We start from the raw sequence: 23531 nt of genomic DNA, 5'->3' as shown, positions 1-23531 counted from the left end.
GATCAGTGAGGGCCAACACTTCCTTTATGTTGCATTTGAATTCAGCAGGCAAGTTTAAAAAAAAATACTGCTAAGACAGTAGCGTTAAGTACAGAAAAGATAAGCCAAATTAAGATTATATATTAAGGTTTAATTCTTTCTATTCCCCTCTCCTTCATTTCTGCCCACTCAGTATTTCCTAAGAAATAACCTAATTAAAATATTTAAATGCTAGTCTTCCCCCAAGAAGATCAGTATCTGATTTAGACACACGCACCCCTTCTCTTTTGCCATCACAGCAGTCCTACAGTCCTGCTCTGTTCCACTAGTTCAAAGCAAGCTTTTTGCCTTCTTTTTCCTCACAATAAAATACAAATTAACAGTTACTACCTCTGTTGCAAGGCATGTGGAAGAACTAACAATAAAAAGTATTACATAAGAGCTAGCTGTTATTTGTGTAATCTTACCACTAGTAAGAATTCAGGCTGGGCTCCCCATATAAAGAGAACTTAGTTTTTCAGATGAAATGTTCAAACTAAATTTCCTACTGTAGGATTTTATAGCCAGGCTTTATGCACCTATTCTTTCAGGGCAGGGAAGGGACCAACCCTGGAAGTTCACTAGATCCTGAAGAAATATTTGTGGTTTTTTTCCCCTCTGGTAAGTTATTTCTAGCACTAGTCAGACACTAAATATCAAGAAATTGCAGTAATGTACTTTTACTCTCACTTAAAGGGCAGATTAAAATTCCTGTTCTGGGAGATGCTACTTGAAACCATTCTCTAATACTGCTTTGAGTCTAAGCCCAGTGATGTAAAACATTTCTTAGGCAGAGATATCTAATGAGACAAAAACACATTAGGCCTGCAACACGGGAAAAAAAAAAAGGATCCACAATTATTTGATTCAATTTTGCTTTTCCAATATAGCTCTTCTTCCACACAAAACCAGCAAAAAGTTATGTTCACACACTACAGGAATAAATTCAGATATTAATTTAAGTTAAAAATAATAAAAAAATATTAACAGTGGCTCTCATATTTCAGTGTCAATATTTAACTCATCATTTTTACCTCCTAAGTGCTTCTGTTCACTTATATAAAGTGCAAGTGTTAAGCCAGTTAGACAACCAGAAAAAATATTTGCTTGTTCTCATGCATCTTTCATTGAGGTGTCTCTCTTTTGTTGACAGAAAGAAGTCATGCACAGCCAAGTGTACCAATACTGCAGCAAGCTCTTCAGCATTTTATGTTTATTGAAAACCTCACTCTTCACAGCTTCAGAATAGAGTATCTGAAGGTGACGATATAAGGAGACTGGTAAAAGAAGGAAAGCAGAGAAGGCAAATCCAGGTAAGCAAGTACACAACATTTCTAAATTATCTTAAAAAAAAAAAAAACACACCTCACAACAGGACACATTTTTAAGATTCTGACCACCCAGCAACCTTATGGAAAGAACTGTAAGCCACAGAGTCTTTGAAAAGTCAAGCTACCAGATTTCAGGCTTTTTCAGCCTAACCAAATTTCCTTCCTGTCAAACTTGCATGAGGTCAAAGGAAACAGAAATTTTCCCTCCCCTTGCAGACTAAGATGGGAAAAGATACACATCAGAATCCATAAAGATGGCAAGACACTGAGAAAATGGGAAAAAATAAACTTAAAAAAAGAGAGACCACAAAATTGCATTTTGATCTGAAGGATCAAACCACAAATTGTTCTGCACAAGCTGATGGCAGATGATCCCACTAGCTATCAGACAGTGACTGTGGGATTAACCTTCAAGGTTACTGCTGAACACAGTACTACACAAGTGGCACTTCTGATAGTGCAGTCATTCTATGACAGGCTATACACTTCAGAGCTGAGAGATGGCCAGCTGACACTTGATTGTTTATGTAACCCAACTCACAAAGTAAAGTAAGTTAAGAAATCCTATCCAACATCCAACTATCCAATCCTATCCAAGTTATTTAACAAAATAACTACTCAGTTCCTAAAAGGCTGAAGTAGATAGAAGAAAAGATAACTCATTTGGGGGTGAGATTTTCTTCCTACTAAAAAAGAGACAATTCCATAGGGATAAAATGTAATTTTGAACTGAGTAACTACCGATTTTCCTTTTTCTTTCACTCATCTCCTCTAATTATCCTTACTTCATTCACCTTCCATTGCACTATAGGCCCCATTGAGGTTCTGTATTTCTTTTGTATTACAGAACAACATACAATTTGGAGGACAATTCTAAACATATACCAATAAGGCTGTAAAAATGTTCTTCACTCCTAGGTAGAGAGAAGAAATGTCAGAAGACGTTTAATGTTTTTTCTGTATGTTCTTAAATGGTTCTCTCTCCACAGCTTTCATCCCTGGGTAACTCTAGACGTTCCTCCCCTGCTCCAAGACAGCTGCACGGGCAGGGCAGGACAGTCAGCCGTGCTAATCGGAGATGTGAGGAGGTTGGTAACACCACCAGAGCTGCACAGAAACAGATCCACAGCAAAGGCGCAACACCAGGCACTGTGATCCTAACTGCCAGTCCATTAATACAGACGCTGTACTGTCAGTTATGCACTGTGATATATTGTTAAGCAAATAAAAGAGATAGAAAAACGCATTTGTTGGCATATGGAGAGAAATGAAGCTTATATTAGCGGCTGTTCAGCAGACATTTGTTGTGAATACTGACAGAATTGACTTCAATGCAATGTTCTCACACACAACCACCTCCTCCACCAAGTAAAAATACTAATAGCTGAGCATAGCTGCTGTGCTGAATGACCTTCTGGGCTTCTTTTAACAGGGAAGGCAGCAACATTTGTACACTTTGTACATTTCTAAAAGCAAAAGACCTTTTCTCATGCACAGCTGTCTTATATGAACGATAAGGGCAACATTTGTATTATTTCTAGAACTATTAGATCTATCCCACTTCTGCTGCTTGATGCTACACCATCTGACTTAATGGGGGTTGCATTAAAAATACACTTAGGAAGAACAAGCAAGAAAAAATTAAAAATGTCTTCAGGAAAAATACTTCCAAGAAAAACACCGAGGGTTCTTAAGCAAACTGTTAGAAGCTATTAACTGGCAGTTGCCAAATTTACACACACATTCTCCAGAAGGCGGAGGCCTGGAGACATGAAAGACGGTAAATTGTTAAAACCCGGCCTCTGGAGGAACTGAGGTAAACAAGCAGTTACGTCGTTCATGAGAAGTTAGAAGAGATAAAGGCACTGCAGAAATTGTCTCGCCCAGCCCAAAAGTTAAAGATATTTGATCTAAACAGAAACTACCAAAACATACAGAAGAGATAATACTTAGCCTTTTGTTTTTAATCACTTACTTTAGCAACTCTACTTGAGCTGATTAACTATTACACCTATTTTTGAAAGGCCTGCTGCAAGTCCCTTTAATCTGTTACTGGTCAAACACTCCCAGATGCAAGAAGCTGAAGACATTTCTTCTCCTCACCACTTCCTTCTGAATCCTCACATCACCATGCCCTTATTTATGCCAGGACAATCATTCAAGGTGCTTCAATGTGAACTACATCAGGGAAACGATCTAATTCGAAGGCTCAGACATGAAGCTTCACAACAGCTTAACCGACATAAATCTGGTTTGCTGGATTCAGTCCCACTCTCACCTTCCCTTGAAACAACCCAGGCCCCTCCAGCCTCTCCTCAGAGAGGCACTAGTACTCTCCCAACCAAACAGTTCAGCAAGCTGAGCTAGCCAAAAACACATCCTCCTAAAACAGCAACTGACTTCTATCTGGATCAGTGCCTTGAATCAACTGACTATACACATGCAGCAGCACCCTCCTGATGCAAGATTGGGGTGGGAGGTAGAGTCCACAGCAGCCTAGATGGCTCACTTTGAACTGTACTTAAAACACTTTTTTTTTTTGTTTCAAGCTGAATCAACCCCTAATGCAGTCCCAGCATGGTCCCACGTTCAGCTGCACTGGTAAAATTGTGAAGATGGAGCCGTACAGCAGAAGGGAGAAACGAGAAATAGGGGAAGAGAACTTGCAACCACTATTGCCATTTGAGTACTTTCTAGGATAAAATTTGGGCACAGAGAGTTTCTAAACTCAAGGCATTGCCCTCATAAAGAAAGAAAGCAAAAGCTTGTCTCTTGAGGGATGAATTTGAGATGGTCACCAAGATGTCCTGGAGCAAAGGCCAGGACACATACCTCACCTACAAATAACCTGAGGTGGGCTTAAACACCTCAGATGTTGAAAGAGATGTTTCAAATGTACAAATGAAGCGTATTACCTTTTTAAACAAAATGGAGATTTACACCACTGAACCACACATTTAAAATCCTTAGAGCCAAAAAGAAATGTAAAGTGTGACCAAGAAATTCCCTTCACTTCCAAGTGTGAATCATCTCTCTCAAAAAAGGGCCAAAATCTTCACAGCAGAGAACGCTTACACAATGTATACTGCAGAGGACGATCATTTAAAAAAGTGAAAACAACTGTGTCTTGGTAATGACATTCAAAAATCTTCACCAGAGCCCCAGCTCTTACTACCTCTTTTCCACTGAACTGACTACTCTGACCTTGCCTGTAATTACAGAGCACTTTCTTTCCCTGAGGAACTCTCTGCAGCCTGCAAACATCCCTCGAGCCTGCAGCAGTTCTGTGTAGTTCCTAATTATCTCCAATATCTGCCCACAGGCTCTCTTAACACTTTCTTATGAACATACGTTGAAGTTTTGCTATCCTCCCCCAAAATCCCAATACACCTTTGTATGTGACACTTGCGTTGCAACACTGGAAATAAATAATAAAAAAAACAGGAGGGGGAGCTGACTGAAGAAAACAGCAGGAGCCACCACTTTTTAAAATTCAGAAGAGCCCCATAAAGTAGAATTATTTCTGTTGGACAGCAAGACGTGCTTCAGTCAGAAATTTGCTAAACAGGGGGTATCTACTCAATGTGCTGTGGAGCAGTCCAAGTGCAGTGTGTTGCAGCAGGGAGGGACACGGCATCAGCCTGAAGGGAGGGAGCTCCAGGTGATGCTGCGAGCTGAATCACAGGCGTGAGGCTGACCACGGGTACCAGCTTCCCACCGCCCAGCCCCTTGCTGCCAACAGGCTGCTCCGCTCGAGCTGTGAAGCAAGGCACCTCCCACAGAGTGGGATGGATATTTTAAATATTTTTTTAAATGCAAAAAGATCAGAGACACAGTTTTCAAGGAGTTCGGATTTCTCAGTCTTTGGGTGGGGGAATCAAGAACTTCGCTCTAGTCTTGACTGTCCCTTTAGTGTGCCATAACTGAACATTTCAGCCTGTGTTGGAGGACTTGCATCCATCTCTCAACCACTGCTTGGAGGTCTAGATGTAGAGGACCTCCTTCAAGGTCCCTACCTTCACATAAAAGAGAACCAAAGCTAAGGAACAACTTCGTCTCCTCCCCATAACTTCTGTTTCAATTCTATGTTTTCTGCTCAGGGGTGTGAAAGCTTATGCAAAGGGCTCTGGGTTAAAAGAGTAACGCGTCATGAAGACAGATTCAAAGAGTGGTTGCCTTATAGCGACCTTGAGAAGTGAGTCTCTAAAGAGGCCTTTGTAAAACCTGGGAGCTTTAAATGAATGCTTGCAACAAGCACAGACTTGGGTACAGAAATGACTTGTCACACCAGCAAGGCTTGGAGGGCATCCGATTAGCTGTGCAAATAAGTGCCCAGGGAGGTAAATGATGGTTTTGAAATGCTTTGTCTACATTAATATGGCAAATGTCGACTGGTCACCTCTACAGAGGCAATGAGGCCAGCAAGAAGCAGGCATCCTCTCTCTATGCACAGTAATACTCTCACGGGTGTTTGCCAGAACGGGAGATCCACACCTACGTAAATTGGTACAGCAGTCTTGTGTCCAAGTGTTTTTACTCTGTAAAGGTCTTCACAGTTATCATTCTCTCTTCATCCTGGCCAAGTGCTCCTGTTAGACTTACGAAAGATTTAGGTACATGGCAGTACGCTATAGCTGCAAACAGCTCTATCATTCAAAATGATATAAAATGTGTTAGATGATCACAGATGAACAAAGATGTTCAGAAACTCTGGAAAAACATGTTCAAGGAATTAGTTATTTTTAAAAGAAATTCAAAAATTTCATTTAAATGCTGTCACTGTAAAAAAGAGACTATTTCAATTTTGTTTATAAAATTCATTTTTAGAATTAAGTTAAGATTTAGTTGGGATGCCAATTCTTCCCATTCAGCTTTGTCAATCTGCAAATAAGCAAGCCTTTAACAGGTATAACTTTTAATATAAAATTTATTCATTCAAAATTGTATTGGTATATCTATTTCTTAACATGTTAGCATCCCAAGACATTCAAACTTCATATAAGTCATAACTGCAACCATCAGATAGCACTTGCTTCTATTTATAATCCCAAAGTTATAGAAAATATTCTTTTGAACAAACAGATTTCATCAAGAAAGAAATGTTGTAGATTGACTTTTTTTTTTTAAGTAAAAGTAATATTCTCACTGCTTTATAACTAGTCCTTTAATTGCTTTTCACTTGTTTTTCTTGGGAAGTTATATAAATGCAGTAACTGCCAACTTCTTGGATCCAATTATTTCTCTTCTTCTACGCTACTCTCAATACCTTTCATTATCTTCACCTAATCTACGCTAGTGAGATTTTCTGTTGAAACCCAGCTTCAGAATCTATGAAGCATAAAAATCAAAAGGGAAGATTCATCGTAGCAGCTAAATCTACAGCTTCCAGATAGTTTTTTTTTTTTTGCCCTTTTCTCTTATTGAACATGATAATAAATTCCTTAGGATTCCATCACATTTACAAATTCTACCCAAAAGTAGCAATTAGGAAAAGAAAAGGAATCTGAGGTCACTTCATAAATAATTTTGACTTGAACACACTCTATGTAAGATGGCTTTAAAATTTCTTTCTACACCTAGCATTACTAGATACTTGTACAATTATTTTTCTATTTAGTAAATACTTCACAAAATAGCTCCACATCTGTATAAAAACATAATATTCGCTATATTCAATTATATTTCTGTATGTCTATAGTTAAAGGGTGAAAAGCAGAACACCCAGATGGAAAAAATAAAAATAAAAAACTAGTAACACACAATCCACCCTGACCATTCCCACTATGAAACTCCACATCTGTAGCGTAGGTTCCTTTTCTATGTTGAAAATTCTGCTTGCAAACTGCTCAAGGAAAATGCTGCTGCTTTTTCTGGTAAGCAGCTTGGCAAAGTAACATCTTAATCTCACAGTGTCAGTGGTCCCCTTGAGCTCACAAAGTCTATTAAAACAAATTACACGAAAACATCTTCAGGAGTTCAGTTCTACAGCTTAGGAGGATCAGTATATTTCAGCTTCTTCTGAGATTCAGGGAACATAAGATGGTATAGTACTTCAGTATCTAATGCTGTTACGACACTGTAATACTTTCTCCATTAACTACATATTACCCACAGACCATAGAATAATAGGAGGCTAGTCAGAAAAAGCTACATGCTTTCTTGTTATCTTTATTAACTAGACTGCAATGAAATCTACACCACAGCATCTGTTTGAAACAGCCATTACATTTGATCTCTAGTAAACAGACGCACAAAACAAAAAAGGCAGACAAAAAAATATGCAATACAGTATTTCATAAAGCTGATGCAAAGGTTCTGAAATAGGATAACCCAAAATGACATTTTAAGAAAATTCTACCCCAACAACAAAAATGCCATTATCTTCCACTTACTGTTCTACAGAATGACAGCACGAAACAAGGCTGATGAACAAACAGAAATAACCATGTCAGAATACAGAAATTCTATTCTTAAAACTAAAAGAATGAAAAAAATTAAATTCGGAAAAAAATCTACTTGATTCTAAAACATCAAATAATACTCAATACAGATGGTGATTTCATTGATTAAAACCATAAAAAAAATACAAGAGAAATCTGTTGTACCTTGCATAGAATCAAAAATTATTTGTTTGCTTAAAAACAGCCTACCTTTTTCTAAAGCAATGTAATAAAAAGATATTACACTTAAATACCCTGTCTTGCCTATAGCCATAGACCATCACAGCAACAACATCTGGTCCATTTAAGTCTCTTGCATATATGAAATATTTGTTATTTCTAATGGATAATTTTGTTATTTCTACTGGATATATATTTCTACTGTAGGAGACAGCATTAACAACATTTGTGATTTTTTTAAGGGGAAATACCAATGAAATGATAACATCATATCCAATCATCAGATTTCTTTTCAGTTGCTAAACCGCAATTACTATTTGAAGCCTTGTAACTATTTGAAGCCTTGTAACTGATAGAAGCAAAAAAACACTAGAGAGCTAATACTATCACCCCATGTCCTCTGTTGATTAAAGTTTGAGAAGCTAAAGCTCACATCTGGAAAATGCTACTGCATTTATTAAACAGATATTTCCATGACTTTTATCACACCCAGTAACGTGGGTTTTTATAAAAGTAATACACAAGCTTTAGTTTGCACTTCTATGCTTCTAGATTTTCATTTCAGATGAAGAAGTCCATCTTACAGAGAGCAATAGGAACAGTAAAATAAAGCTAGGCATGACTAGATTACAGACCAACGTGCCGGAGCAACACTGAGCTGCAGAGATCTGATTACAAGCAGCATCCCCTGCTAGGCAGCCAGTCTCCCATGGGGACAGGGAGCACACACATTGGGATGTTCTACACTAAAGCAGCATTTGTTTCTTATACAGAGCCTTACAGATGTCACAGGATTATTGCTGCTCAGTGCTTCCCCATTTAAGTATACCACAATTTTTAAGCAGAGTGTAGCACGACACTTACAGTTTCATAACATTCCCCTTATACAATGTGTTCTGTGATTCTTGGATCTGCTGCTCTCCTTGCAAGAGCCAAAAGGCAAGTACAAAGAACAGCTCTCGGTTGAGAGCGAATATCCTTTATTACTGCTTCTCAGAACTGTGCCCAAAATGGCCAAAGCTCTAACAGACTTGAGTTTCCTTTTAGCCTACCTTCTGTAAGCCCTCATGCAGTTGCAAATAAAATCAGGATACACACAGGTCAGCTCTGTTCAACATTTGTTGCTTTATTTGCTCTGAAGCAGAGCTAGAAATAACTGAAACCTTATCAATTTTCAAAGGAAGCTTCTATAATTACATCGGTATGCCCTATGGAAACACTACTGGGTTTCTCATAGCAACCTTCAATGATTCAAGCAGCTAGCCCTGCTCTTCCCACAGCATTATTAATACTAGGAGCGCTTCACCCTTCTCCAGCAGCAGCAGAACAACCTTCTTAAAAAAACATTTCTGTCTATGTCAGGGCACTAGGACATTTTGCTCTGAGAGCAAATAAGGCCTTACTATTATCTTTAATTACGATTTTTCACAGCACTTCACAACAAAGTGACAGAGTCTTGGCTTTTTTAATTCTTAGTTTATTTTATTGCAGCACTTTAATTACACTCAAACAGCTCACTTTTTCACATTCTTCCATTATTTTTAAATAAAATGTTCTCCTAAATACACACAAAGTTCTGTAACATTTTCAGAACTGTTTTATTTAAATTTGGTAGTGACATCTATTAATATTTCCTATCTTTTGGAATCCACCAGTTTACAAATGTTGAAGTTCTTCCTCCTTAAGTGACTGCACAGCTGACATGGGACAGCAGAATTGCTATTATCAATGGTAATTCAATATCTTTATAATATCTCTTAAGGAATATTTCTTTACAGCAAAATAGCAGCATATTCAGCATACAGCAAGGCAGGATTGCTTCTATAAGCCCTTTCTCAGCACTTACGATGTCTTGAATGCACACATTATAAAACCTTTTTAGCAATCTTGTAAGGTAGCCGAGCATGATTCCTGTTGTAGCAGATGAAGAAACTAAAGGCATAGGCCTACAAGGAAAGCAAACTGTTCAAAGCAGCCAATGCCACAAAGATTTCTTAACCTCCAACACTCCCAAGACCTACTGCAATTTGTTTTCCCAGATTTGGTTGGTCCTCATCCCTCTTCTCGCTGCCTGGTGCCTGTCTGACTCCTCCTTGGGCAGACTCAACACCTTAAACCAGCAGAAAATAAATATCTGAAAATAAAGTGAGGAGTATTAACTGAGCTGAGGGAACTGAATCAACTCACTGAAGGGTCAGCTGAGCATCAGAGCTGCAGCAGGCAGGACCCACAAGGCTTGGGTGTGGGGACACCTTTTAGGAACAGCAAGATGTTAGATCAGTCCAGCTGGACAGCAGACATTCTCCATGGGACAGAGATGGAGCATCTTCCTTAACACTGCAGGGGAAGATAGCATCAAAATAAGCAGCAAGAGTTTACCATTACCAGCATCCAGTCTGTGCTATGATCCTGTCACTCAATCAGAACAGTTCTTCTGATATTTTCCTGTTTCCATCTAGCTTCAGAACTTACCTGTTACAGATTCACAGGAAAGGCCATAACCAATATTCTGCTTTTTGTTCTCCTATTTAAAAATATCCATCAACATTTGGTGAAACACATTGTGTGTCAAAACACTCCTCCTGCAGTTCACTGCAGGAAGATACACACTCAGGCCAGGTTAATTCAAAACGATTTACCGCATCCAAGTGTGGTTATTATTTCAATCATCGAGCAAGGAAACTTGATTTAAATATATAATTTTGATTCTGCATTTCTGCTCCTCCCTTTTCTGACAGAAAGCCTATTGCTAGATAGCAACCTTAAACTGATGCTGATTTTCAAGCAAGCATAGCTTACGCCCCACATTTGATACTTATTTTGCTAACTGGAATGCCATAATGCATTCCAATTTAAGTAATTACATAATTTAAACACATTTATTCAGGTTGATAATTTTCACATTTGATGTTAATGAACAGTAAATGTTCCTTCCCATTTTCTGGGCCAGATGTTCACTGAACTGCCATATAGGTACCACTGACATACACTGTAGGCACACCCCTACCACTGGAAGTACACATGGAAACCCATGAGCATTACAATACCCAGTCTAGAACAAGAAATTACCACTGCCAACTGTCAAATCCAATCTCACCATGGTTGCTGGGGCTAGAAAAAAAAAGTTGCAGTATTGTAAAGGATTACAGTTGAGGATCATTTTGCAAACTCACAACAGTGTCAGGTTGGTTTCAAAAGAACACCACAATTCCATTTAAACAAATCCAAATTTTTGAGATTTAGGCAATGTTACTTACAAACAAACTACATTAGACATTTTGGATGCACATGCCTTTATTATGTTTTGCATTAAAAACTGAATTATAAGTTTGGTTTTGTTTTGTCTTGTTAACAAAGGAAGCGCTATCTTCAGCTAGTAGACTGAGGTGACTGTTTCTGGACACTACATCCCTAACAGAACTACTAGATCTCAACATCACATTTCATTTTCACTACACTTTTAAAACGAGCCTTTTCGCAGTTTCTCATTTTAAAGAAAAAAATTCACAGAGACTATACTGAAATAAACACACAATTTTCTATCTGTGCCTACTGAAGAAAATCCGTTGCAAGCTGATATGCCCCTTCAGCAACCTGAATCCAAATATTTACCCCACGATTTCCCTCATTTTGGTGATCTGATATACTTTAAAAATTCAACAAAAAATAGTTAAGCAATACATAGTCATCATACTTCTTAGCAAAGCTATTTTAATTAAATTTGATGACTTATGCTAAAGGCTAAATTTACTACAAAACTTAGATATAAATTAGCACTTAAAATATTTTTGTGTCCTGTCTTAGCTACTCTGCAAATGCCCTCTAACATATCCCAGTGAAAAATAAAATGAAAGAAGTTTGGGCTACAAAAATCTCCTCCTCCATTTAGGAGGCATCTGGATTGCCACCACAACACAAAAAGGTTCTCAATCTCAGTTTAAAAGCTGGCAACAAAGATAAGGCTGAGCTAAAAAGTCAAATTATGGAGCGAACTGTATGAGATGCAGGCACAAATTCTCTCCTAATGAATCAGCAGTGGAGTGGTGATAGTCTCCACCAGGTACAGCAGGAAAAGAAATATCAGACTGTCACAGCCAGACTTCAGCACGGTTTGTCTGCTAAAGCCCTTTAGAGAGACTAGGGTGTTTTTTTGTTTTGGTTTTGATTAGTTCTGTTTTTTTGTTTTGTTTAAACCAGGAAGGGAGAAATTCTTCATACCTCAAATCTCAACATATGCAAAGTTTCACATGGTCAAACGTGGCATCAACGTCACTTCTCAGACACTTAGAGAGGCCAAGCGGAAATTAGTAGTTCCGCCTTCTCCCCCACCCCAAATCAAAGCAATCTACTTGCACAAACACGAGAAGAAAAATTTTAACATGTTATTTGTCAAGCTCTGCAGTGTCACGTGGCAGCAGTACGGCCAGTCTTTAGAAGCTGGCTCCAACTTGAGCAGTGACTAATCTGCTCCCTTCCCGCAGAGATCAGGTCACAGCATCACCCACCAGGCAGCTCCCTACGAGCCAGAGGGAATCCCTCTGAGGACAGCAGAGGCACAAGGAGCAAGTCTCCTGGGGCAATAAATTAAGGCCGCACAGGGAGCAAGCAGGTGCCTGTTGTAGAAGAGCAGGATAAAAAGATGAACACATGGGATTTAAGCCATCTCGTTTCGAAGCCATGGTGCTAAAGCTCTGAATCAGACTTCAGGCACGGTATCAGTTTCCTGGGCTGAGTAAACATGCCAAGAGCACATACTACACTGTCATCTGCCACCTAATATAAGGGATGATGCATTAGCTTCCTAGGGACACAGGGTGGGGAAAAAATCTGTGCCCTTCATTCTAACAACAACATTTAGAAGACACTCTTACACTCAAAGAAGTAAAAACATAATCAAAATTATTGAAGCAATTTTTACGAGCGTGCCGATGAAATGTTAAATCATCTGACATGAGAAATGAGATGTTCATAAAATCCAGCAAGATAATCCTGTCTCAATAAATGAGACACTTTACATTCATATAGGGAGATGGAAGTATGTTATTAGAAAAAAAACATAAGCAAAACAGAGATAAAATACTGATGAAAAAATTAAGACGGCAGTGATTCCTTTCATATTATTCCCATAACGACCCAACTGATAGAAGTATACAATGTGTTTGCTTTAAAAAATGAATACAAATTGCAAACACCTGAAAGGAGAGTGTTATCCTCATGCTAGATTCTTTCCAGGCATTTTCCAGGATCATTATGATTCTATGATTTTTGGCTGTTGTTGTAATCATATACCATAGCTGGGGCCAGGGGAACAGGACAGAACCAAAAAATACCTCTTTTCAAACAGTATGCCCGTCCCAGCTCCAAAACTCCATATAATGAGTACCTTAATTTAATTTTCATTTCTGCACTACACATACATGCACCAAAAACTAGCAGTAGAAAGCAGGAAATGACCTTTACAGCTTATCAAGACTTAGGTTCAGCAAAATATCTTCCCGCATGCTCAAAGTCCGAACACGCTTGGATACTGATGATTTTGCTCATAACCACAAAGAGCCACAATGTTTGACTGAAGGATGTTATGACTACCATATACTACACAAAATGAACTTCCACAATACCAAGGATCTAACAAGCCACTTGTAATAAACTTTCCTTTTCTAGCTGATAAAAAAAGCTGCTATATTGGAGCAAATTCAGGCTTTCCTCTGGCATCATGTTAAAGAAGAGGCAACTGTCCCAAGGCAGATTTAGATTTATCACCAGCAAGAGAGAACATCTTGTTTATAATTAGACTCATCACTAAGGGTTTCAAAATTTAGAGGACAAAAATCAAACAGACTAAACAAATTACTCTAAGAAAATTTAAGCTTTCTCCCACTTTGTTTGTAAATATCAGAAAAATTATGCAGAAGATATTCCATGTGAATGGATGCTAGGGCAAACAGCTCTCCAAGTCTGAAGTATCATAATGTTTCTTAAGCCTCTGATCCTCCAAACCACACAGAGTGGGGGATATCTGCATATTAAGTGTGAAAATATATGTGTACATATAGTCTGTTTTCGTCAGAGTAGTGTTTTGACTAAGTCAACACTAGAGTTCTGGGCCTGAAATTTTCCAGAACACTGAACAAAAGGTCTTTGGCTGTCAGTTCACAGCAAGCGTGCTGCAAAGTGCACTAGATATCTTAATGTTGCCCAATAAGCTGTGCACTTCTGAGGGTTGTATTTGGTATGGAAACCAGCATCTCCCACAGCTTTTTATTACTCCTCCCTGTTAGCACTTATCCATACTTTAGAACGGACAGCTTTGAAACATCCCACAAGAAAAGCTTGAAAGAGAAGACTGAAGTGCTACAGTACAGGCCACCTAACAAACATCAGAGTACAGACAGAAAAAGTCTTCAACAGTATCACTCTGAGGAACAATGCACAGTATCAATAGCACAGCCACAGGAGCTTGTCCTGAAAGAAAATCTCAAAAATGCAGAGGGACAAGGCGAGAAACATGACAGGGGTATCATCTTTTGACAAATTCAAGCCCCTGAGAGAACCCTGAGTTCACTCAGCTATTCAAAGATGGCAACTAAACCTCTACAGAGTGAGAGAGTTAAGTCTCTCCAAAAATAGAAAGGAAAAAGAGAGGTAAACAAGACACCTTACAAAGAGAGCAGGCAAGCAGCTCAAGGCAAAACACCCAGGAAGCCTCGCACCACAATTTGAAAAACCTAGCAAGGAAAATTATCATGAAAGAATGCAATTTTGTTTCTCCCATTTCTAGATAAACATCTGCAGTGAATCACTGATGAGTCTCAAAACAAGAAGCAAGGACCTCCTTGCCTTTTCTTACTCCTCTCCACGACCTAGGGATTTTGTCTTTGCCTCGTTGCCTTGAATTCTCCTTTTTGCAAGGTCTCTACCTGTACCTGAATAAAGAACAGAACAAACATATCAAAAGAATAAACACATCAAACCTATTAACATGTGGCTGCATGACAGAACGAGCATCACACCTGTAGCATGAATTTAAGTCTAATGACAATAGAAAATCCTATAATTACTCTCTCGGAAGGGAGTAAAGGCAGGGTGGGGATGCAAGAAAAAACAAGACTGCTTCCACCAACACCCAACTCCTTCACACAAAATGCAAACAGTTCCATTTAGAAGTTTAGGCTACATAACCTTAATGCTTAATTCTGGCCCTAACCAATCTATGACAAAGATAGAATGGATTTCGCATATCATATACTGTACCGTTCAAACAAATTTAAGGCATAATAGCTGAGTAAATATCAAAGAAAACTGTTACAGGAATTAAGAGTCTGTCCTCCAGAAACAATGCTAAGCAGGTAGGATGAGATTTTCAAGCAAAGAGCATCCCTGCTTTATTCGTTCTGTTTCAGCAAACACAGACATCACACAAGAATCGTGAAAAATGAAAACACTCCTTACCCAAAAACCTGTGGCCAAAAGGCATCTCTATGGATTAAAAAAAAAGCTGAATAGTCAATAGCCGTGTTTCCTACTACACAGGAGAGAGAAATGCACTAAGCTGCCCAATCAACCCTTCTGTCACAAGCGCATCCTTGCCAATGAGTGATCGATACAGGCTCGTCACTGCTAACACCCAGGGCTCACAACACACCGCATTTAATTCAGTGAATCAAGGAGAGGGTTCGAACTGTTGCTATCTGCTACAAACAGGTGGAGGAGTATATCAACTAAAGCAGTGCTTTAGTGGAGATGTCTGATTACGCCTCACACAGGATGCATTTTTTGCCAGTCTTTTCAAATAATCATTACTTCACAGCATCATTGCTCTGTCTGATGGTTTACAGACATTAAGAGACATCCTGCAAGCTCACAATCCCAAGAATCACCAAGAAGCAAAGGAAATAGAGTCGCATAACAGTATTTATTGCTCACCCTCTCATAATTTGCTCCCCTCCTTTTTTCCATTTTTTTTAAACCTTTACCCAGCCTACTCATCCTCAGTTGAGTAAATGTTCGACTTGCGCCCAACTACGTGATGGTTTCTTTTAATATGACCCTGAACCTTATATCTTTAATCCAGTGTCCTGAAAGTGCTACACTAGCCTCAGCAATCCTAGGAAAAGTAAGAAAACAACATTATTCTAATAGCATACAGCTGAGTAAAAGACAATTATGCACCTCAAGGCAATACAGAAGGTCATGACAGAACTGGGAGAAAAGCAGTCCCAGTCTGCCGCTGTAACCATCAACAATGCACAACAAAAATAAAACCCAAACATAACTGTCAACTTCGACTAACACAGGTTCATTTAAAAAAAAAGAAAAAACATTTCATCAGAGTACTAATCTACATGGGACTGCAGTTGCTTTCTAGTATGTTAGATTTGTGTGGCAGCAACCTCTTGCAGCCTGCCTTTGGCTTCCCAGTCACAAGACACTGCTACAGTAAACACCAGGCAAGCAGAGGCAGCACCTCGGACATAGCCCAGGAATTACTGGAATACCTGAGGTTATCTGGCAGATAAATGGGGCTTCCCCTACACAAAGGACTCTGAAATCTGATTCAGAGGACTCACACACTTATCTATTAGGAAGGACTGGATAAGATCCAGAAGTCATTAGGGTGTCTCAAACGAAGGTAAAACTCAACATCATTAAAATTAAGTGAAAATAGGACAGAACCCTTTTCTAAAGATAGATCTCGCTGTGCAGCCAAGTATGTGTGCATGCAATTGTTATTTATTTCTAAGCTGGGACAACTTTCCAGCTAGATCCTTAGATCAGCTAACATAATGAGGTGTTTTGAAACAAAATCAGAAGATTTCTTTCCCAACTGCATTTGCTATAAAGATGTAGAGGAAACAAGGAAGCAATTATAAAACATATTCTCTCCTACCATACCGCAAAATTGCAAATTTCAATGAAGGGAAACCATGAAATGGGGTCAGAACTCTTAACCAGAAAGATGGGAAGAAATTGTCCTAATCAGTGAAGAAAAAAAAACCACAAAACACAAAAACAAGCTCACACACACATAGCCTAAGGACACAAGCTCAGAAGTCATATACTCTTTAGTACATTCTCCAGCACTTTCTCAATCCCACCTGCATCATCTCAGGCCTAATTTTATCAACAGCGTTATCACCCTACGTATGGAAAAATGCATTCAACAATGTAATTTGGGGTAATCAAAAGAGAGACAGAACTGAGCATTATCGGCATTTAAAGATCTTCCATTGAATGCTTTCATACTACTCCTGCCAGCGAAAAAGGCAGTAAAGCAAGCCTCTTAAAAATATTCCAGGGGAGAATTCCAAGAGCTTGCGTAAGTGTTAGGCTCAGAAAGCAATGAAATCTTCGTCTACATACCCAACAAATCAAAGCAAAAGTAAACACCAGTGAAAACAGACAGTTCCACATCAGTACGGACACTCAGTCATCAGGTGATATTTGTCAAAACTGTGACAATGCAGCTGGAGGCAAATCAGTACAACCCAAATCCTCACAACGCATCTCTGCCATTACATCTTTCCTTTCTAAAACCTTATGAGTAAAAGATCTTCTCCTGGAGACTCATAACAAGCCCGTTATCACTTCCCATGCAAAGGTCCCATGATTGTTTTAGGAGAGTGCTCATTCTCTGCCCAACAGGAAGAAAACTGGCCATTTCCAGCAATACAGATTCTCGTTTTTCACTCTCATCCTTGGACAAGAAGGAAGAAGACATTCAAATGCAAACCAGAGAACAAAGCTTTCCCAGTATTTCTAGAGCTTCAATAAGCAATGCTATTTGTGATTTTAAAACTGGCAAGAGCTCATTCTGTCACCACAACACTAGACAATCGAATCACAAATATTTTTTCTGCAAACCAACTAGAAGTTTCCTCACACCAGAAGCATTTAAACCACATTCCAAAGGGGAAAGGGGATGAGTGAATTAAGTGAAGCATTCAACCTCCCGATGATAGCGACTAAACACTTTTGCATCCTGTGAAAACAGGACATTATCTTTTATGAAATCCTGAAGCATTACTGGTCACTTCTAGCCCGAACAACCACTGTTCTGGCTATCTGCTCTCTGTATTACTAACAACAATTGCAAAACTCACCAACACGGCACTGAAAACAAAACTATTATGAGACTTTCCAATATAATCTTCTTAATCACCTCCAATGCTATAACATTGTTTTTACATCAGTGGTCTCCCGTTTATCTCCTCTGAAGAACAATTTCCAAGACAATTCCTTTATTAATAAAAAGAAGTGCTTGATCTTCTGGAAACGTAAGGGGGGACTAATATTGTACAGGCTCCTAACATACATACATAGGAGCATAGTACATACTCCTAGCACTAGTACCAAGCTCAAAGCGTATGTTTTTAGACAGCATACTTTCCTCGATCTTACCACAGGTCCAGTGAAGACTTCCAAACCCCCCAATTCTCTTTGCAACACTGGGAAACGATGTATATTGGATTTAATATATGTTCCACAGAGGTATTCTACTGCTATAAAGAAAAAAAGAACAGCTCCTCAGCAGGTTGGCAAAATCTGGAAGGAATCCACCTCTGAGAGGTCTGTAACTCAGAGGAAGATGACTTAATCACTTAATCCTATGATTTGTATTTGCTTTTAATAGAACCCTGTTGCTGCACAGAATTTTTTTTTGGTTCACAGAAACAGCCTATTCTTACTCGAGGTGGCCTATTATCATAATAGGGCTTGCTATAGGTATCTTTACAAGAACCACATCTCTTCCCCCATTTTTAGCTCCACTTTGGAAAAGCTACAAATGGTTCCAGATCTTATACTAGTAACATAAGCTTGTTCAATTTTATCCCTTGATCGTTCATCCAAGACAGCAGATTTTCACTGCATAGCTTCCCATGTCTTTATAAGATTCAAATGCATTTATTTAAATCTCTCTCCTAGAATTCAACTACCTTTATTGCTTCATCTAATTAATTTCGTAGAGTTACCAGACAATAGGAGCTGTATCCCCATTTTCTGTTCCGATGAATTAAAAAATAAGAATACAGTGCCTTAAGCATCAATGAAAACATCCTTAAAGATCTACTAACAAACACCAACAATGAAGAGGAGGAAGGAAAAATCCAAGCCAGGGATAAGTTCACATCAAACAGGGAAAGTGCTAGGAAGTCTCCAGAGCAATCTAAGCCTGGAAAAACAAATCAAACCCAAACAACGATTTACATCATTCTTTCTTTACAATCAAAGTGAAAATTCAAGTAATGACTACGGGAAAGAGCCATTTCATTACATACCGTTCTGTTTACAAATTATTCAGGAATGTCTTATTCTGGGAGGATGACCGTGTGATAAAAACAGGTATAACACCAGTCCTCTGCCATTCAACTACAGAAACTGCACACCAAGATTTGAATCAAGACTTTTTCCATTCTTCTAAGTATTCACAAAACTTTCATGGGCTTGCAACCTTTCTGCAGATATGATTCATATACGGATATGAACTCTGAAGTCTGTACAAAAAGATATATTTCTAAGTTCAAAACTGTCTGCAAAATGGAACCTGAGAACTGCTTAATGGAAATGCAAAGTGTAAGCAAATTGGACATTACTAGAAGTGAGATGTTCTAACAAGTTATATTTCCCAGTAAATAGGATAGAGTTGGCACACAAGGTCTGAAATTCCAGATGTACCTACAAAGCAGTAAGCTTTATCCTGACAAGTTTGGTATCAAATTTTAAAAATTAAAAATACCAAGCTTTTACACTATGCAAAGTGAAAGGAGTGGAGGAATGAAACTTTTAACCTGGCACCAGAGTAACTAAAAATGATCACTTGTGCTTTTGTCATTCTTGCACCATCAGATGCTGCAGATGCTAAAGCTTTCGAGGGTAAAAGAAAAAGAAATGCACAAATTCACAACTAGTAAAAGCTAAATGATTAAATACCAAATCATCTGCTCAGAGACCCCTAAACCATATCCTGCTAGAAGCTGGTGATACTTCCTTCAGATACCAGCTACGTGTATGCCCTATGATACTTTTCCGTAGCCATCTGCTATACTCCACTGTCCAAAAGCCAAGACACTGATGTAGAAAACATCTTTGGTTTGAGTTCACATACTGTTCCTTGGTCCGTATTTCTATGCACGGGAGAAAGGAAGGTAAAATATCTAAAGCTGCTTCAACACCTACACTGTTCAATTCCCTCCTTTCCAAACACTATGTAGGGCACTTGTATGGCAGCCAAGATATTTATACAGCAGCAGTTCTTAATATACTTACATCACTCATGAGAGCAGGGGAAGACACCACAAATATATAACTCTTCCTCCTTCTCCCTTAGCTGAAATCACTCCCCCTTTCAAGTTTTACTTAACACCTAAAATAGCTTTCTGAGTAACATTTCTGATATTTTTATACAACGTTAACTATTATCCACAGCCTATCTTGTCTGCAACAGCAGCTTCGAGTTAGTCAACCTCCCTTTCATGTATTTTACCCAGATATTAGACAGGTAGATCTTCAGGGTTGTGTTTTGTTTTTCAGTTATTTATAATTGTAAGGATTTCCTAGAGGTCATTTCACCATGCCACTGAAACAGGGAGACCTGTTCTTTATTGCGTACAGGCAGTAGGAACATTACAAGCGACACTTAGGTGCCCGGCAGCTCAGGGCTCCCACTGTGTGGGCACCCCCCCAGCACAAACATGAGCGCACGTAACCTCTCACGCTGCCCTCTCCCAATTTAAGAACCTCGTCAGCTGAGGTCTTTTTCCAACTAAAGAGCCTCCTGCGGACTGTGATCCACCACAACCACAGTGGGCGACCAACCTCTGCTTTTCGCAATGACTTTATTCCTGCTTGTCTTCCCACGCACTTCTTCGACAATATTTTTAGTATACATGCAAAACACCTCTTTTGTTTCATACTGCATCCAACACTCATTAGTCCTTCCTGCAGTTTTCATCTGCTTAAATGGTGCCAAGTAACACCAGGAAAGTAGTTGCAGTAATTTTCTTCAAATGGCTAAGTGAATAGATATGTGTTTGGCCTTCTTCTAAATTTTACTTTGCAATTATTATTCAAACTAATGAAATGAGATATTTGAAGATTTTATTTAGGAATCAGTTTAGCTGTCAAGATATTTGCTTCAGCAAATATTTAATGAGCAGAATGTCTTCAAAGGAGAGGACTCTATTCCATCACACATACAAAGCAAAAAGAGAAGTGACAGGACGGACTGATAGCAGTACTGAGAAGTGCTAAATCTCTTCTATTCTAATGGGAAAGTTAATCTTCAAACGCACGTTTTGCAAAGAGTGCTCTGCACTAGACAAGGACATCAGGGATGACTTGAACCCAGGAAACTAGGAGAGCATATGACTCCCAGCAGCATCTGCTAGCTCTCAAACTGTGCAGGAGACAACATTCACAAACAAACCGGGACCTCCATGGCATGCAAACGGCCCAGGTTTCCAGTGGGAAGTTCTCCAGACCAGCTTTGATGTATTACAGCTATATCAAGGATTTGATGTGCAGCTGAGGAGCACTAAGGTCTTTTGTAGGTATAAGCACAAAGCGAGAACTATTATTATAGACCATTTAAAAGATATTAAACTTTTAAGTACTGTGAAGTGGTGTAAACAAAGGCATTAGTTAAAAATAACACAGAAATAACCGATCAAGTATACAAGCAAGGATGAAAACAATGGCCCCACACACCCGAGAGCGGGGATGCTGGGTCACAAAATGAAAACAAAAATATGCAGAAAAGTTTCCTCTTGGAAACTGGAGCTCTTGGACCTTCCCCCCACCCCCACCCCCCAAGTAATTTGAATCAATGCAGATCTAACAAGTCTAGATCCTACTCTGCCTACAAGCATGCCCTGCTTAGTCATGGAGTCAACTGAAGTCACTGGTGACACCTATAAGGCTGTCCACAAATGCTTCCTTACAGTAGATAAGCCCTAGTCCCCCATTAATAAAAGGAATTACAGCTTAGACGCAAGTCACATGAGCTATTGTTTTTGGATAGGATCACAAGGAGTTCCCATATAAATAGAACCGTAACACTTCCAATATCAAATGTTTTGTGTATTTCCTAACTTGTACTTTTATCCCTAAATGGCAACGCTTTTATTGTCTTGCATTAAAGCACAAATGAATGGTTTTCTGTTCTATTTAAGAAACCATCAAACCACTATAGAGGATCTCAAGTCTTAAACTTAACTGTCTATTAAAATGCACCCATAATATAATTAGTGATAATAATCTGCACACTAAAATTGGTAGATATAGTTGGAAAACAACTATTTTAGAGTGTGTACAGTGGACCTCTAGTACCAGAAGTTTGTTCTGCTACCAGATGCATTACAAAAAAATAGGACAATTAAGTGGAAGAAACCCAGTCCCAAAAATAAATAAATAAATACATGTGAGATTCCAAATCACTGTGCCTGACCAGCTTTCCAAGTTGAAGAGGAAGGAAACCACAAAAATAGGAAGATCCTGGCTACACAAGTAACTCATTCAAAATCCCCACACCTGCCTCTTTCTAATAGGTATCAAAAGACATCTGTACAAACACTCTTTGTAGCCAATCTCTGTGGAAACAGGAGGTGTGCACCATGATTACTTCGAGTATCTGAACAGAAACCTATCTCAAATCATTCTCTAACTCATCGCTGAATTTGTTTAAGTCTTCTGCAGGGTCTCTTCTGACACTAAGCAGAGAAGTCTGCTCTACTTATAGCACAGGCCTAGCTCCCAACCTTGGTATGGAAGGTACAGTACGAAATGACCTCAGGTGTCATTAAGCAAAAAAAAAAAAGTACAACAAAAAAAATGTACAAAACAAATGTGAGTTTATCATTTTTCGTAGTAAAAAAATCCTATTTTATTGTTCAACCTTTTTATAGGGTTTCTTAGAGCAATCATAGGCAGACAATGATCTCTTTATGAGCACTAGATAAGATTAGAATAATTACCCTCAGATAAGAAAAGAATAATTACGCCGAATTCTTTCACAAGGTGTTTTGAGACCTACTAGTGAAAAGCACTTTTAAAACGCTGTGTATTTTAAGTATGCCTAATAATTACATAAAACAAGTACTACTTTTTCCTAGAGGCTAGTTATAAACAAAATTACTTTTATTTGGAAGTTCAGCAGAACCAATCATTCTGTAATAGAAATATAATTCAGCGAGATAAGGGAAGTTACATTGCAACAATTTTCTTGCTGGAAACCTAAAAGAGAACCACTTAAATCCGTTCATCATCTTCCTGAAGAAAATACATTGAATAAACAACCCATCGTGAACTCAGTTCACAAAATAAACAGGCTTTTTTAGAACAGTTAAATATTTGAAGGGTTTTAAACATCTGTTGACTAGGTGAGAACGAATTCCACAGGCTGTTGCTTGAGGCAGCAACATATTGTACAAAGAAAAAAATAATAAAATCCTTTCCATGAAAGTCATTCAGCTGGAGTCAGTCAACAGTTAGAGCTGTCAGTTTTGTAACCTATTCTCAGTTTTTAAAGTATCTATCCACACGCACACCCACTACCTCCCCTCAG

At 38.7% G+C, this 23531-nt stretch overlaps 1 protein-coding gene across 7 annotated transcripts in view; it reads right to left on the bottom strand.

Annotated features, from left to right (window-relative positions):
• The window catches only part of TULP4 (TUB like protein 4), a 157805-nt gene that overhangs the window by 132473 nt on the left and 1801 nt on the right, over positions 1-23531 (bottom strand). The window contains exons 2-4 of one of the 7 annotated variants that reach the window (XM_080584400.1): positions 10157-10306; positions 9991-10079; positions 3325-9915 (exon numbers count right to left, since the gene is read on the bottom strand). The exons of 3 other annotated variants lie outside the window; for them this stretch is intronic. The gene's annotated coding sequence lies outside the window, so the exon portion shown is untranslated. Of the gene's footprint in view, positions 1-3324; positions 9916-9990; positions 10080-10156; positions 21803-23531 lie in introns of those variants that run through there. 3 more of the 7 variants (XM_080584399.1, XM_080584401.1, XM_080584402.1) reach the window with 3 other exon arrangements.

Source organism: Anser brachyrhynchus (genome assembly GCF_964034855.1).
Source record: "Anser brachyrhynchus genome assembly, chromosome: 3".
Lineage (NCBI taxonomy): Eukaryota > Metazoa > Chordata > Aves > Anseriformes > Anatidae > Anser > Anser brachyrhynchus.
The sequence above is the reverse complement of the archived record's forward strand: the minus strand, read 5'-3'. Positions and strand labels throughout refer to the sequence as shown.